The sequence below is a fragment of the Leptonychotes weddellii genome, chromosome 9 (assembly GCF_054177405.1).
Source record: "Leptonychotes weddellii isolate Sample4059 chromosome 9, ASM5417740v2, whole genome shotgun sequence".
NCBI lineage: Eukaryota > Metazoa > Chordata > Mammalia > Carnivora > Phocidae > Leptonychotes > Leptonychotes weddellii.
This window is the reverse complement of record NC_138377.1, coordinates 118,598,470-118,607,465: the sequence shown is the minus strand read 5'-3', so window position 1 is coordinate 118,607,465 and position 8,996 is coordinate 118,598,470. Positions and strand designations below refer to the sequence as shown.

Sequence of the window (8,996 nt, the reverse complement as noted above, 5' to 3'; positions counted from 1 at the left end):
TATTTTTTAAAGATTTTATTTATTTGACAGAGAAAGAGAAAGAGAGAGAGGGAACACAAGCAGGGGGAGTGGGAGTGGGAGAAGCAGGCTTCCCATGGAGCAGAGAGCCCGATGCGGGGCTCGATCCCAGGACCCCGTGATCACAACCCGAGCCGAAGGCAGACGCCCAACGACTGAGCCCACCCAGGCGCCCCCATGACCCACCCTTATACAAATGATGAACAACTTCGGTGGCAGATGGTTCTCAACCACGCCCTGTATAAAAAAAAGAAAACACAAAGAAATGCTTCCAAACTCAGGTGTACATCCGAGACATCATGCTCAGACATCCTGCCAATTGTGGAGGAAAGTCAGTAAGAAATTATGTTGGAAGAAGGGGGTGTAGGGAACGTCGTCCACCAGCTAAATGTACGTTTCCTGTTTTTCTTCTGTGAGGGAGAAAATTGGGGTCACTTTCTTGCTGGCACATCACAAATCAGTCCTCTTTTAAGTCTGCCAAACAGGATCTTGTGAAGACCTTGGGTTCTCTGTTTACAACAGGTTTTGCAGGGAATTGAACTTCTGTGGCTTTTAATATTATATCAGGTTGGCAGATATCTTGTGGAGCTTGATTGTGTTGTGTTGTTTTGTTTTGTTTAATTTCTTTTGAGACTTCCCTCTCGACCCATGGATTATTTAAAAGTGTGTTGTTTAATTCCTACATGTTTAGAGATTTTATTTGTCTTTCTGTTATTGATTTCTACTTTGATTCCATTATGGTCAGAGAACACACTCTGTATGATTTCAATTTCTCTTTTTAGTTGACATTTGTTTTACGGTCCAAGATATTATCCGTGCTAGTGAATGTCTCATGGGCACCTTAAAGAGAATATCTATTCTGTTGTCAGATGGAGTGTTTTATAAATGTGAACGAGAGGCTGTTGGTGGATTGTGCCGTTAGGATCTTCTACATCCTTGCTGAGGTTGTGTCTGGTAGTTCTATCAGTTGCTCCCTCAGAGTGGGGAGCATTGAGGTCCCTAACCAAGATGGTAGATTTATCTATTTCTCCTTTCAGATCTCTCGGTTTTTCCGTCATGTATTTTGAGGCTCTATTGTTTGGTACATGCATATTTAGAATCACTATGTCTTCCTGGTGGATTGACCCTTTTATCAATAACTTGTAAAATAGGTCATTGAGCCCTTCTTGTCTTTCATGTATCTTTGAGGTAGCTTTGACAACCTGTATTTTCCCAGAAAATCTTCAATACCATTGAAGTTCCCAAAGTATTTTGTTATACTGCAGCATATCATGTGTATGCATACATTGTGTTTTTACATTTATACAATATAAACAACGATCTGCAAACAGCATGTACTTCATAGCATTGCTTTGTAAGATTTTACAATGTACATAAATGTGATGGTACTCTTTGTATCCATTTGCAAATTGCTTTTCTCACTCAACACCACTGTTTTCAAGATGTGTCCATGTTAACACATAAAGATACCTCATTGCTGTGCTGTAACCCTTTGTGTGAATAAACATTAACAGTTTATCTGCTCAAGTGGTTCTTCATGTGATGGGAAGGCCTGTTATATTATGGGCCTGGTAGGGTCTGCAGCTGGACAATAACCAGGAGTCAGTCATTTATTATCTTTCTAGTCTTCTCACCTCTCCCCATCACCCCGCACTCCCCACTCCCTATACCCCCATAGTCCTCCCAAGGGCATCTCTTCTTTTCTGCTAGCTATCCCTGCAATTTTCCCATGCCACCTCTTTGTTTTCACCGTGGAATGCTTTCTCTGCCCCGTTAAACTCAACTCACCCAGCAGGGGCCCAGGGCAAACGCCTCCAAAACTCATCTTTCCCCTGCTCTGTCACAACATTATATCCGAATCTCTACAGCATTCTTAGTGTCATTTTGCAATTCCTGTATATTCTGCCCTATTGGGCATGATTTGTTTTCTTTTAAAGAATAGGATGACAATTTATTCACCTCTGAGCCCCATCTCCCTCAGGAACTAACTCATCTCGCAGCATTGTGCCTAGAACATGCTGAGCATTTGATAAACATTTTGAAAACAACGCATCAACGAACAAAGCCTCTGGCCTTTAAACAACTACTAGGTGTCACTCCCAGTTATGCATGGAGCCATTTGAGCATGCAACAAAATTGCACAGGGCACACTGTGGATTTCCCTGGAGAAGCTCTTCTGGAGCCAGGCCCAGGAATCCTGCAGTCCTGTCCTGGCTACGTTCCTATGTTCCTCGCAGCTTTCATGGATGCCAGGGAGAGGGCCTCAGGGCTGGAGGCCACTCCCCCACAACCAACTGGAGGGATCAGACCCCTAATGGGACAGATTTTTTGGGGTGGCAAGTGAGAGGTACAAGGCTCCTGCCCCCTCCCTGCTGGGGAGTTACCAGAGCACATCTCCAAAGTTACGATGATATTCCCAAATAATAATTATAATTAATTGAGCACTTATGCTAAGTAACCCAGGGACATTCCCTGGCCCTTTACAGACATTTACTTGCAGCTGTAGCTAGTGCTGCTAATATTTTTAGGGTTTATTAGGTCCAAGTCTCTGGGCTAAGTGCTCTATACAGATTAATTTAACCATCTCAAGAATCCTATAAAGTTGAAACTACGATATTACTCTTACTATTCTTCCTATTTTGCTGATGGAGAAATGGAGGCTCAGAGAGGCAGAATAACCTGCTCATAGTCACCCAGTAAGTGGCAAAGCCAGAATGTAAACACAGGTTGTTCTGGCTGTCTCCAAATGCCATTCTCTCTTCCCTCCCTGACTCCCTTCCTGTATTAAACATGATTTTTTAATTATACAGAGAAAATCGGATTATATTTTTCTAAAACTCCAGACCACGTAGACAGAGTACAAATCTCCTTTAACCTTCCCTTTTTCCCACCCTAGTCTGCATAGGATTTCATTTTTTAAGCTTCTGACTTTGTTTTTAAATTCTTTTTTGGTGAAGCAATAGATGCCCACAGCTCAGAAATCAAACAGTCCAACTATCCAGTGCTGTTTCCACCTCTGTCCCTCACGGGCCCCACCACCTGTCCCCCCCACCCCCCGGGAGGACCACTGAGTCCCTTTTCTGAATGTCCTCACATGGTGTCTTCATCTACATACATGCTTTTACAAGCATACTTTCTGATTTTTTTCCCACTTGGGGCTCCAAAGATAGCCCACGATACCCACTGCTTTGCGTTTCAGCGGTTGTTTATTGACCATTGTTCCATACTGTGTTTTGCTTTCTGGTTCCTGGGAAGGAAGGGAGTGGGACAGGCCCCAGCCCACATTTCTAAAAGGAGGCATTTGTTCTGTGATGTTCTCTTATCTTCCTTCCTGCAGCTCACTCCCACCCCCTCGGTCCAGCTCCTCAGCGGCTGCTGACATCACAGGCTGGGCCCTGGACATTGCAGGCTCCTCCCTGGTGTCTCTGTGACCCGCAGACGGACACAGTCACCCCTTTGGCCTTCCCATAGCACCAGTATGCCCTGTAAGGCATGGAAGCGTGAGTATGCTTTTGATAGCAAGTAAAGGTCTAAATTGTGGCCTTTTTGATCGTACGAGGAGAGTACATTTGGGGGAAGGGGCTTCATGGGGACTGCTGAAGGGAGATCGCCACCAAGTGGCTCCCACTCCTGGGGGTGGAAGGAGCAGACAGCTCAGAAGGACTTCTTCCTCATATAGTCCCCACACTGCCACCAGGTGAAGGCAGGACACCGTCCGCCTTCCACAGCCTCTGTCTCTGCCAGACCCAGCCCTGCCCTGCTCATTTATGCACCCAGAGTCCAAGCGGTGACTCATCAGTGACCTTGATCCCAGCTGCTCCCCAAGAAGGGCAATCATCGACACCCAGCCCCTCCCTTGGGAGCCGAAGCTGACAAAGCCATATCTTGCCACAGCCCTGCCCTGGGCAGCCCCATCACACCAGGAGTTCCGTCTGTAGGGAGCTTGACCCCAAATTGAAGACCTGGTCGAATGTATCCAACACTGAGATCAGAAACCACCGACTGAATGGTGGCTGACGCTGCACCTGAAGCTACATGCAATTCATTCCCAATTCATGGAATGAATATTCGTGGAGAGCCCACCATGTGCCAGACACTGTTCTAGGTCTATACATGGAACAGCAAGCCAAGGCCCCTGCCCGCATGGAACTTATACTCTGGGAGAGCAAACAGCCAATCGCCAGGCCAAATAAAATGGATGTGTATGTATTTGTACTTTCAGTGTGTGTGGGTTTGTACTGTCATCTGGGAACACTTGGAGACGAACAAGTTGGGTTTATTATTTGTTGTAAGGACACAGACCACACACCCTGGTACAAGGGTGTTAGAAGAACCTGCATAGGATTTAGACATTGGGTGGGTGGTTTGGGAAAGGGCCCAAGGAAGTGGGGGTTTGCTCTAGATTGGGTGCTGGAGAAAGCAGGGATGAGTATGTTATGATAGGGTATCTCCATAAATCGTATCCAAAAAAAGGAGACCAGATCAAGGTCAAAGCTGTAATTAATAAACAGCACTCATATTAGCTAGGACGGGTGGATGGTTGGGATTTTGTGACTTGGGACAATGCTTATTATTTGCTGTGTTCAGACATGATTATGGAGTGGTCTTGCTTTTGTCTTGACCGACCATGGTCAAGAGTGGCCCTTGTCTGATGCCGATGTTCTGTGAAATTCTTTATGTTCAACAGGAGAACACCGAGGCCTAACTGTACCTGCAGGGTCAGCTTCTAGATGTCAGGGATGCTTCCTGCTTTTCCCCTACCCTCCTAAATATATAAATATATAAATAAAATTTCAGGTAGAAATAAGTACTGGGGAGTAAGGCCAGGGATCCCCAGGGTGGGGAATATGGTGACGTTATAGAGGTGGCCAGGGCGGCCTATGCGGTCAGGTAACTAATCTGAGCAGAAACTTAAAGAAACAAGGGGGTGAACCGTGTGGCCATCGGGGTGGGGGAGAGCTTTCCGGGTAGAGCCAGCAAAGGCAGGGGCCCCGCAGTGGGAATGGGTTTGGCTTGTCTGAGGCCTGGTCATGGGGTCAGGGGTTCCAGGGCAGAGCAAGTGAGGACAGGGAGGTGGAAGATGACGTGGGAGAGGTGGTCCAAGCCAGATCAGGTCAGGCCAACATAAGGACTCTGGCCTTCACTCTGAGACACGAGGATGGTGAGGGGAGGACAATCACAACACATCCATCCTGTCGTTAAGCTCCCTCTGGCTGCGGTGCTGAGAATGGACTCTAGGAGGCCAGAAGGGAAGCAGAGAGCCAGGTGGTGGTTCTGACGATCCAGGGAAGAGATAACAGTCTGGAGCAGCCTGGTGGTGGCCGTGAACATGGTGAGACCGTCTCGCCCAAACTGGACAAGGATTGGAGGTGGGTAAGGGAGGATGGTGCCAAGACTTTTTATTTGAGCAAAAGACAGAGTTGCTGTAGTGTCAGCCCTGACAGTTGGGTTTTCTCTTTTTTCGCTTTGAAGGCAGAGACATCCACTTCAAAGATGGCTATCCAGAAAAAATATGTCGGCAGCCACACACCGGCTGGACATCAGAACCAGGCCCCCCTCCCCACCTCACTGAGGCTCCTTTGTTTTGGAGATCTTGGTTGGTTTCAGTAACTGACCATTTGGGCCACTTCTTTTTTCTCTTCCCGCTCTTTAAATTCCAGCTTTTATGTTTGGAACTTACCAATAAAGAGCGAGCGCATGAAACCCCAGGCCGCCACCCTGGACCCCAATAAACACAGAACCCCCATGCTTGCTTGCACTCACACTCTCTACCTGCAACCTCTCTGTGTGGCCCCAAGGGTGCTGTGTAATTTCCATGTTTTGCAAGTAATAAACTTAGGTTTTCAAAGTTTCCTGATGGTTGTGGCTGAAGGGTATCTTGCCACAAGGGCCATTCCAACCATAACATTGGAAATTGACAGGAGGAGCAGGGTATGTTTTGCAGGGTAGTGTAGTGGGAGCTCAGCGGGGGCATGTTAGGGTGAGGTGCCCCTAGACATCCAAGCCGAGACATCGAGTAAGCAGTTGTACCTGTGGGCCAGGAGTTATGGAGATGTTGGGGTGGGAGTACAGATTTGGAAGATCCCAGAGTTCACACGAACAGAAGGCACATGAAATCACCTAGAGTGTGAATGTAGGTAGAGAAGAGGTCTTATCTTCTGGAGGTGACTCCAATACCTGGTCATCTGGGAAGTAAGGGGGAGTCAGCAGAGGAAACTGAAAAGGAACATCCCAAAGACAGAAGAACCAAGAGTTCAACTGCCTATTAACAAGTTTGCATTGCATTCTGCACATCATCTCAGAATTTCTAAGACTTTAGATTCTGAGCCACCAGAAGACTGGACAGATGACAACGACAGGAGAAAAAGAAAAAGGTGTTGGCTGGAACTGTCCCTTGACATGAAGAACCTATTCCCTCTTTTCTTTCTTGGTAAAAGACCCCTGACTCTGTTTTGAGAGGCAATACGCTCAAACGTAAATGGAAGTGCTTGTGGGACTTCTGCTTAAATGGAGCTAACACGGTTGGGAGGTACACATCTGCTCTTCTACTCTATCCCCTCTTGCCTCTGAAATGTGGATGTTATGGCTGGATTTCCAGCATCCATCTTGGAACATGAGGCAACTGGAAAATGAAGCATTAAGGTTGGCGGGGTGGAAATATAACTCATGTGCTTGATAATGTGGAGTTGCCTACCAGTTCCGGATTACTTAACTTCAGATTTATTTTGCATGAGCAAGAAACAAATTTCCGTCTTTTTAAAATTCACAGTTATTTTGGGTTTTCTGCCACATGTACCAAAAGCTAATTCTAACTGATATGAGATTTGTTCATAGGATTTCAAAACTGTGTAGACAACTTGTGAGAGGAAGCAAGGATTCAGAGAAGTCATGCTCCCTGCTCTCCCAGAACTCCCTGTGCGGTGGGGTGGACTAACAGGTCATAAGTGGGTCATTACAACACGGGGGTAGGGTCAGCTGCAGTGTCAGCCCTGACAGTTGGGTTTTCTCTTTTCTCGCTTTGAAGGCAGAGACATCCACTTCAAAGATGGCTATCCGGAATAAATACGTCAGCAGCCACACACCGGCTGGCCATCAGAACCAGGCCCCCCTCCCCACCCCACTGATGGTGGTGCTTGAAGGTGGTTATGCTCCCGGGTCCAGAGTGAGGACTGAGACAGATGGCAAAGCAAGCTTCATCTCCTCTTTTCCTCTCAAATCATATCTAAATTCAATAACTCAACACGTGTTCTTGGTCTGATTTTGTTCCAATGCCGGCATTTGATTTTAATATATTCCAGTACCTAATTTAAGCTGTGGAGTTGAGGAGGGGGAGAATGATAATGCAAATTCAATTTTATTTTCTGTATTTCTTTTTCTTTTTAATTAACATATAGTGTATTATCTGTTTCAAGGGTACAGGTCTGTGATTCATCAGTCTTACACAATTCACAGCGCTCATCATAGCACATACCCGCCCCAGTGTCCATCACCCAGCCACCCTATCCCTCCTACCCCCCTCCACTCCAGCAACCCTCAGTTTGTTTCCTGAGATTAAGAGTTTCTTATTGTTTGTCTCCCTCTCTGGTTTCATCTTGTTTCATTTTTCCCTCCCTTTCCCTTATGATCCTCTGTCTTGTTTCTCAAATTCCTCTATATCAGTGAGATCATATGATAATTGTCTTCTCTGATTGACTTATTTCGCTTAGCATAATACCCTCTAGTTCCACCCACGTCAGCAGACTCGATTTTAGATGCTTGGCACTTATAAACTCTCAGAGAACGCGAATGGAATAATAAACAATGGTTATGAGCTTGCTAGGAATCCATTTTGTATGTGGAGCTTCATCCAACCAACAATTACATAAATACTCTAGCTCTAGAAAATTGGTGGGATGCTAAAACTACAAATGTGATCTGTGTCATTTCTCTAATGGGCCAATTATTTTGATGCCTCCTTTTTCCCTTGGAGGCACCTTAACAGTACACTTGGCCAACTTCTTACCTCTGGCCAACACTGCTCTTAAATACCAGAACCCTCCTGTCTTAACCCTCTCCAGATCTAGGCCAAACAGAGACACAAACCTCTACTGAGCACTGACTAGGTGCCAGGCCCATTACATATGCTCTCTTATTTAATCTTTACAGTAACCCTGTCATAAGTTCTAGAATCCTCCTTTCACCAGTAAGAATCGGAGCCTGAGCAATCTGCCTCCAGCCCTCTCCAGCTCCTGAGGGTAGAGTCAGGATCCAAATCCAGATCAGGTTTCCTCTGCTGTCCTCTCTGTCTGCAACATACAGTTTCCCCCAGATGTCTTCCCTGATGCTACCTTGCACCCCGAAATCTCTTCTGTCCAAACAGCTCTCTAGGCAGGGGCTCTCCTTCCCAGCTTCCGCCAGTCAAAAACCCCTCTTCCAAATCTTCCGTGTGCTCCCCTCCCCCTCTATAAACCTTCCTCAGACCTCCCGTCAGGTATGACCTCAGCCTCCTGGGAATTCTCCCCGCCCCATAATGGGCTCCTACAGCAGTTGGGACTTCCACTTTACCGGGGCTTTTCGTATCCTTAAGTAACCTATCTTATTATCAATTTTCAGTAGAAGAGAGAAATGACATTTATTGCACACTTACCTTGTCATAGGAGTTCGTGTTCTTTAATTCCGGAAATAGGACTTTTTTACCCACCGCGTTACAGATGAAGAAATTAGACGCACAGCAACCTGAAGTCGTGGAATGAAATGCAAAACTAAAAGACAGGACATAGAAATTATAGATCATTTCTCCCGTTCAGAAACAAGCATATCGAACAGGCGTGAAGCAAACGTTTGTGGAATGAATTAATAAATGGGTGGATGAATGAATGAATGAATGTATTTGAAGCCTGGCTTACATAAAGAACTTAGTGAGAAATGGTATGGGTTGGAGAGCTGAAGTCCCTGAAAAATACATATTCCAAGTACTCAATGGGGTTTAGTGGCTGCAG

The 8,996-nt window shown here is 46.0% G+C and overlaps 1 long non-coding RNA gene across 2 annotated transcripts; it reads left to right on the top strand.

Annotated features, from left to right (window-relative positions):
- The first annotated feature begins 3,266 nt into the window (after positions 1 to 3,266).
- Positions 3,267 to 7,306, top strand: LOC145723307 (uncharacterized). Of its 2 annotated transcripts, none has more exons than XR_014148238.1 (3): positions 3,267 to 3,518; positions 5,222 to 5,387; positions 7,043 to 7,306. It is a non-coding gene; the product is annotated as an uncharacterized LOC145723307 (long non-coding RNA). The 2 variants fall into 2 exon arrangements; XR_014148237.1 differs by lacking the exon at positions 7,043 to 7,306 and adding an exon at positions 5,491 to 5,870 and having other exon boundaries at positions 3,283 to 3,518.
- Positions 7,307 to 8,996: the final 1,690 nt, after the last annotated feature.